The sequence below is a fragment of the Limulus polyphemus genome, unplaced genomic scaffold, assembly GCF_000517525.1.
Source record: "Limulus polyphemus unplaced genomic scaffold, Limulus_polyphemus-2.1.2 Scaffold2446, whole genome shotgun sequence".
Taxonomy (NCBI): domain Eukaryota; kingdom Metazoa; phylum Arthropoda; class Merostomata; order Xiphosura; family Limulidae; genus Limulus; species Limulus polyphemus.
The window spans coordinates 121,814-130,735 of NW_013668056.1; the positions used below are offsets into that span (position 1 = coordinate 121,814).

Sequence of the window (8,922 nt, forward strand, 5' to 3'; positions counted from 1 at the left end):
AGAGCTCAAAACATCAAAATAAGAAGATACCATAAATCAAAAAAAGGTTTACTGTTATTTAGTTTGTTTCAAAACCTACAAAATCTTCATTGCTTTCACTGTAATTTATTATTATTTAGGGAGCATTATAAATAGTTATGTGTTTAAAAGTAAACAAAACTACTATTGTTATAAGTAACACATTCAATTGAACTAAACTATGCATGCCTATTTAAATATATTTACACATGGCTTGTGTATATTGTATATATATACATATATATTATTCATACCTTCGGTGTATAGGACACAAGCAGATTTTGACATCATATTTTGGGGTAAAAAAGTGCATCTTATACACCAAAAAATATGGTATGTCTTTATACAAACCATTAGTTATGTATTGCTTGAAATATTGTGAACAGTTTGGTCTCCTTATCTAATAAAATACTGACTGATTAGAAAGGGTTTAAAGGAGGGCTATTAGGATGATTCTGGGGATGGAAGGGTTGTCTTATTGGGATAGATTTAGACCTTTTAACTTATTTTCTTTTTAGAAAAGAAGAATAAGAGATGATTTTATTGAAGCTTACAAGATTATTCAGGGAGGGTTAATAAAAAAGGACTTTCATTTCTTTGTGCTGAATTCTGAAGCCAATAGGAAAAGGCAGGTTAGGTTTCAGTTAAGATTAGGTTTTTCTAACAGGATGATTAGCTTATGGAATAAGTTGCCATCAACAGTAATGGAGGCTGGTGACTTACGTGTACAATGATTCCCTGAAAAGTAAAGGATAGGCTTAATTTTTGTTTACTGTTTCTTGAGTATAGTTAAGAATTTTCTTATAAAAATAATTGCCTGGCTCTCTTCTCATTGATGGCATTACTTATTACAGCATCAAGAAAGCTTAAAATACCATTTTCTTCCATGACCTCGAATATATTATTATAGGTGTATTCACTCGTATGTCTTTTGTGGCTATGCTGACAATCTTGTAAACAGCTGATATTAGTGTAGTAATTACAAAATTAACAACTGGTTAATTTCATAGGTTACTTCAACCATTACACTGGCTATTTAACTTTTACCTTTCAACATAACCATCACTTTATTATTCTGGTGTTGAAAACAGATATTTAGTTGGGAATTGTATAATAGTCTGTCAGTTGTGTTCATGTGGCTCTTTCCAGCAACTCCCTAGCATGATTATTATTGCTCTTTTGTCATGGGGTCAATAATCCTTCCCATGTTTGACTGTGAACAACATGAAAGTTGATGAGTTGGGATACTTGGTAATGGTAGAGCAAATGTGATGGTCTTGAGACATTAGTATCTTCTAATGTTTTCTATCTAATGCCACTACATCTTCAGATAGGCTGTTTCATCTTCATTTTCACTAACACTTGACCCTTGCAAAACTTCATTAGGGTTTTTCTTGTGACTGATCACTTATTTTGGTAGGATTGTGGGATAAATATTCCATCAATACTTACAAATGAAATTCCTGAATTTTGTTTTGGTTTCTTATAGCTAGGAAATGCCTCCTAATGCTATCTTTGTTTTTACATATTCTTCATGAATAACTTATATTATGCTTTACAGCCATTTAAATGTCTAAGCTCACAAATTGTGCCCTGATTGCACTTTTTTTTTCATGTATGGAAATACAACAATGCTGTCAGATTTAAACACAGAAATGATCTAGGATATCCTCAGCTGTTCTCTGTTGCTTAAATATTAGTGCCATCTAGTGAATTTGCTGAAAACTATGACAAAAGCAGATCAAACTTACATTAATAGATAAACTAGTGATTGTTCACACAACTGTTGATATTAGCTATTATTGACTGCAGTCCTAGTATGTGGTATGTTATGTCCAAAACTATTTCACAGATTAATTCCTAACTAGACATCTCTTTTTATGAATCACTGTGCTTAAAATAAAAATAAGAATAATAATGAAAACTTTAATATTATTGGTAAGTTTCTTTTTTTGTCAATATTATTTACATCACAAACTACTGGTAGCACAATTAAAATTCAGAAACTTAATGAATTTAACTTAATTTGTTATGGTAAGCACTACAGAGGCACATTTCTCCCAAAATTTTGAATACTATTCACAGAATACAAAATGTAGATATAAGTTATTTCTTTAATACTTTTTTATGCCAAGTTAATAATGTTTTGCTCTCAATGACCATTTCTATTGAGTCCTTACAACTCTAGAGCCATGTGTATTGAAAGTATGTTGTTTCATTATTTCCATCGTATATGTATATTTTATTAGTCTTCAACAAATAACTGTTGTACTGCTTTTTAATTTCTTTGTTCAGTTGATTTTCCTATATATATCTTTGTGAATTTTTAGATTATGAGGGAAGGATTGACCATGTATGTTGGAGATTTATACAATATTAGAATAGACTATTATTTTCAGCATTTTTATAATTAGAAAATTAATATTTTGATCTTCCTTTTCTGCTTCCATTGAGTTTATACTTATTTTAAACCAGTTTCTTGTAATTTTAAAGTAATGTTGTCTATTTACGGGAATCTGTCCTTTGTTGCATTGTATTAATATAGATTATTCTTTATTTATATTCTTAAAAATACATACCATAAGATATGCTGTTACTTAGCTTATCTTAAATATTAATTTAATGAATATTTATGTTAAAAAAACCCATAAAATAACAAACCATATAACCCAAATTCTTTTGAAAGGTAGACCTTGTTTTTATCTTTGAATGTAATGAATATATTGTTCATTAATATGAAATAATTCTTCATATATCTCTGTGGGAGCTTTACCAACTCTGAAAACTGATATTGTTATTGAATGATCATCACACAGCTTCTATTCCTGTTGGAAGATAAGCAAGCAATACAAGAATCAAAAACAAAATAATCAGAAGACATCAGAAATGTGTCATTTAATAAGCTTAAAATTAAAAAGACTTTTTTTTAGATACACTTTATTCTGTTTATAGTTTTTATTGAAATGGCCTTTTATTATATCAAAAGCAACTCCTGTACTCTGATAGTTTACTTACATTTTAGGTTGAAAGAAAGATATAGGTTTCAACGTATTTCATAGCTACATCTCATAATATTAAAGTGTAGTTATTTGAAAGAGAATTACTATTTGTTAAAAAACTGACAGATTGACTTTAGTGACCAATACTGCCTGACTTCAAAATATTAATGCTATCTTTGTCATTAATAATTATTCAGTCAATGAAGATATGAAGTTTTCAAATTACACTACTAACATGTAGTAACTTGTGAATGTGGCTTATCCATAGGATGTAATCCCTCAGCATTTGAGACTTTTGGAAATTACAATAGTAATATGAAGTAATTGTTGTAAAATTTGACTGTGCCATAGATTATTTTTCCATACAATATTGGATGTACTTGGAAATTACAGTAGTAATGTGAGGTACATGTAAAATGGGACTCATCCATAGAATATTTTTCCATACAACATTAGAATTACTTGGAAATTACAACAGTAACATGAAGTAATTGTTGTAAAATGTGACTCTGCCGTAGAATATTTTTCCATACAATATTGGAGGTACTTGGAAATTACAGTAGTAATGTTAGGTGCTTATTGAAAAATGTGACTCTTTCATAAGACATTTTCCTACAACATTTAAATTTTTTGTACATTACATTAAGAATGTCATGTAACTACATCATTAAAAAAAGACACTTCCAAAGATGTGTTTTTCTTTACAAAAACAGGGGTAATTTTTGAAAGTCCATTTGTGCTTGTGCCTGGAAATAATTTTTTTATGTCTTTACTAAGAACTTGAGTGTCGATTTATGGTTGTGTTAAATATACTTATGCTATACATGTTATTTAAGAACATGTTAGTAGTTTCAAAAGCATTCTTATGTGCAATTTGTTTGCTGTATCTGTATAGATAATTAGATAAAAATTAAGCCTTGTTTGATGGTCAGTTGACACATGGTGTATGTACACTATTGGTTGCCACAGTTAACATATTTACTTTATTTTTGTATTTGTACATATCATTGTTGGTTGGAAATCTAAAGTGGACACTGCTATACAATTTTAAAATATTTTTATTTGTTAAGAATTAAGATGCAGTATGATTTTGCTAATGGCTCAAAGTTTTTAATCTTTACAGTACATGTATGAAATAAATACAGGTTGAAACTCTGTGTTTTAATATTGTAAAGCATTGTCATTTACATTTTCTAATGCATTTTTCTTTTATCTATAGTTTATTAAAGAAGTGGTAGAAGTTTGTTTTAATTATTACAATTGTATATTATTAGCTGAACATCATTAGCACAGAAATTATACAAATCTCAAGTAATGTAGGTTATTTAATTATTAATAAACCTTAGCAAGTTTGGAAGGCAAATTCCTCACTTTATAGATTCTTCATTTTTTTATTGAAACTAATAACTGAGTTGCTATTGGAAACATGGAAAACCTTGGAATATTTTCACATTCCTCCATATATGGAGTGGTAAAAACAACTGACGAGGAAACCAGGGAGCTCATGCCTAAGCTCCGCCTTCTCTGCTAAAGCCACCTTTTTCTACCGTCAATTGGATGATGATCTGTCTGCTTATCATAACTCCAGTCTCTGATATACAGCAGCATATCAGAAGTCTGCTTATTTTTCTTATGTATACTGAAGGAGTTTTTGTTTTTTTCCTTTCAAAGTCCAGTGATCAGACTGCCACCAAAGAATGTCTTACCAGCAAGCTAGCCATCTCCCACTCAGTTTAGATTTTTCTAAGCCTGGTAGACCTTTTTATTTTCATTATCAGGAAGCTTTGTTGAGGTTGTACATGTGCGCATGTGAGAAGTGGAGAATGTCTGAAAGAGGTGACCTTGGGCTTTTGATAGTGGGCTAGTTTCAAGAGAGAAAAAGCTCCACACCTGTTTTTTTCACCTTAACCCTTTGCTGTCCTGTTTCACATTTATCATTAAGGTAGGCATTTTCTTTTACTCTCTTTCTCTGAATTAGATAGCACCAACTAAATCAAAATGGACGCTCACGTCCTAACCGTTTGGTAGAAGTGTTAGCACTTAATCGAGATCTGCATAACATATTTTTCTCAAAAAAAACTTGCATCTCAACTAATTCTATTTAGTATGTATCATTGTACGTATATTTCTGTAAGACGATTATTGTTTTGATATATTCCTTGTTAACATAATGGAAATAATGGAATTATTTTCTAACAACAACTAACTCGTACACAAGGTACGTACCCAAGGCAACTAAATGTGGTTTCTTCTAAATTTTTGGTTGTTTTGATTCACATTAAAGTGTCTTTTGTTCCTTCTTATAATATGTATATTTTCATAGTTTGGTTTGTTCCTTCATATAAAATGTATGTTTTCGTAGTGTTTTTACTCCTTCATATCAAATGTATATTTTCACAGTATGTTTTTGTTTCTTCATATAATATGCATATATTCATAGCTTGTTTTTGATTATATCATTAAATAGTAGTGTGATATAGAAAGTAATCATTTTAGTGCTTAATATTTTTATTGTGATCAAAATTAAGTTTTGGGAGAAACTGGAACCTGTAGAAGCAATTTTGCTAACAATTACAGGTTTATAGTAAATATAAAAAGTTCAAGATGTCGGCCTTGGCCACCTCCTTGGTTCCGTCTTGGTAGTTGTGTGGACCCTGTGGTAGAACCAGGTTTAGCTAGATACCGGCATAAGTTCTGATTGGCTGTTAGATGTTTGAACTCATCGCATTGTTCACAGTTCATGTAAAGTCTAAATTTGTATAGAGGAATAGCTTAGTTGTTTCAGAGGATGTTTGGAGAAGTAGTAACATTATTTGTTCTTTTTAAGAAGTCTGTTAATATTATCATTTTTCGATATCAGATTTTCATTGTCGTTACGGGACGTACAGCATGTGTTACGAAGAGATGCGATAATTTAAATGTTATCTTTCTTGCAAATATGAACCTTAACCTGTAGCATAGAGGTCTTTATCATTAAGGTAAGCATCTTTTTTCTGAACGTTTTTTCCAGTGACTGGAAATATTTGAACATAGAGATTTTTCTTTAGATTAAGACGTAGGTCCAGGAACTTCAGTTCTTGAGTTTTACTTGAATTAACATAATATTAACATTTATATATATTTGTTAATAATATATTTTTGTATGTTTTATATTTATATTGAATATTATATCTTATGTATAATGTATACATATATTTATCCTTGCATTTATTGGTGTTGCTTAATTTTTAGAATGTTCATTTAAAATCTACATGTACTATGTGTAATTGGAATGATTTTTTAAATACAGTATATGTACTATTGTCTTGTCCATATTTTTCCTGCCTGATAATGGCACGAACAGTTGTAGCCAAAATATCTTTGTTTTTGCAAAAATAAATAATTGTGATTTAAATGATGTATTACTTTTATTATAATTGTCACATTATTATTGTTTTCAAATCCCCTGTACATAGCAATTGAAATTGTATGATATGTGTAGATGGAGGTATTCATATTCATGGGTGTTTAGTCTGATAAACACCGTAACACTGATGATGAACACCTGTTCATGAGACAGTAATAGTGCTTGTGTTAACTATAAGCCATTTCCAGTAGCAGTAACTTTGGTTATCGCTACTGTCGCATTGCAGCAAAAACTCACATTAAATGAGATGTGTGACATCAAATAGCTCTCGACAAAAGTCTTTTCACCATTACTCCTTGCTGCATGAAGTGGGCACCTGCTGTTACTAGATGAACTGGGTAAAGCTACTCTATCTTTTTTTTTTATTCTCTTTGTATGATATTCCATGGTGTCTTTGTTGAGGTGTCAAATGATTCTAGAGTTTTCCTTTAAATTAGAGAATTATATGATCTGGGCTTTAAGTCAAGGTTCAGGTTTTAAAAGTTGATTCCTCATTTCTTATTTTTTATGGTTGCTGATGGGTAAATTGTATCTTGATTGTCAAATTGGCTGCTTTTGTTCCCATCTGATGTAACAAAGAAGTCATTGTCATTCATTTCTACATTGGAATGTAACTATTTTGTACTTGAACTGAATGTAATTTCACTTGCATTGCTTCTGTCTTTATTTGCATGTATTTATTGGTTATATATGACTTTTAACACTTTGTGTTTGATTTCTATGAGTTTTTTGTGACATCAGCATTGAGAAATTATAGTTCCCGTGTTTTAACTCTAAACAAGTTTCATACTATTTTATGTTCAGGGAAGAGGTTCAAATTTACTTTGTTCTTGGGTTACCTTATTGTTTCAAAATGTTGCATTACTCATCTGTATAGGATATCATTTAGTTTACATTCTGCATGTTTGAGTTTTAAGATGTTGTGAGTTATTTGGAACATGTTGATTTCTTCTGTAATGAAGTTTTAAGGTTTTACGTTATTTATTTGGATCATCAACTTGGTTTTCTTTTGTCACAGGATTTTAAAGTTTTGCATTATTTATTGGAGCAACAAGTTGAAATCTTAGGGTTTGAGGTCGTAGTTTATAAATTATTGGAATGTGAAGTTGACTTTCTACTTTTATCATAGGTTTTAAGATTTTTACTCTGTTCATCTGGAGCAAATAACAACAAGTTACAATCTTGTATCACATATTTTGAACGTTTGTAATCCTGTATATGAGTTTATTCATGCTATTGGAAAGTTAATCTTTGATTTTAGATATTTTTCTGTCTGCATGAATATCATTTTCTTGAAACAGTTCTTAGTATCCATGAACCTTGAAACAATTCATAGCAGCCAAGGATCTTCAGTTGTCAGCAGATTCACAAGGTATAACCAAGTAGATAAACAATTTCTTTATGAGCTTTTATCCCAGCATAACATGTACTTTGTACTGGGTTTTATGTCTAGTGAGTATCAGTTTAATGTTAGATGGTTATGAAACAACTTATAATATCCAAGGGCCTTCAGTTGTTGGCTGATTCACAAAATATAACTAAGTAGATAAGCATTTTCTCTATGATCTATCATCCCAGTTTAATGGGCGCTTGACACTGGGTTTTATGTCTAGTGAGTATCAGTTTAATGTTAGATGGTTATGAAACAACTTATAATATCCAAGGGCCTTCAGTTGTCGGGTGATTCACAAAATATAACCAAGTAGATAAGCATTTTCTCTATGATCTATCATCCCAGTTTAATGGGCACTTGACACTGGGTTTTATGTCTAGTGAGTATCAGTTTAATGTTAGATGGTTATGAAATCTATATGATTTGTTCAATAAATACTTCAAATTTGTGTGTGTGAATCCGGTCTTACTGTCATATTAATACATTATGAAATCTGTATGATTTGTTCGTTAAGTCCTTCAAATTTGTATGTGTGATCTGGTCTTACTGTCATATTAATACATTATGAAATCTGTATGATTTGTTCATTAAGTCCTTCAAATTTGTATGTGTGATCTGGTCTTACTGTCATATTAATACATTATGAAATCTGTATGATTTGATCAACAAATCCTTCATATTTATGTGTGAGATCCGGTCTTATTATCGTATTAACACCTTATGCACCTCCCTTTGTGTATGACATTTTAAGCCTTAGTGTGTTAAGTTCCTATTTTTGTCAAGTTATTCCTTTTTGGATTTAGTGGTTAAGTAGCACCTATCTGTTTTGTATTTAATTTGGATCATTTGATAAGTCTTTATCAGCTGGTTCATCACCATCTGTAGTAAGACAGCTTTCTAATCTTTATAAGTATATTTAATTAGGTATACTCATTTCCAGGTCGATTTTTATTTTGCTGTAAGTAGCTAACTTGTTCTAATGGAAGTTAATACCATCACGCCATTTTTCTTGCATTTTTTTCATATTTCAGCACACACACACACACACACACACACACACACACACACACACACATACACACACATATATATATATATATATATAT

General features: G+C 30.5%; 1 long non-coding RNA gene across 1 annotated transcript in view; it reads left to right on the top strand.

Moving 5' to 3' along the window:
- The first annotated feature begins 4,486 nt into the window (after positions 1 to 4,486).
- LOC111087661 overlaps positions 4,487 to 8,922 on the top strand; it is a 44,101-nt gene continuing 39,665 nt past the window's right edge. Inside the window, exon 1 of the long non-coding RNA XR_002612321.1 lies at positions 4,487 to 4,959. This is a non-coding gene — a long non-coding RNA (uncharacterized LOC111087661). The remainder of the gene's footprint in view (positions 4,960 to 8,922) is intronic.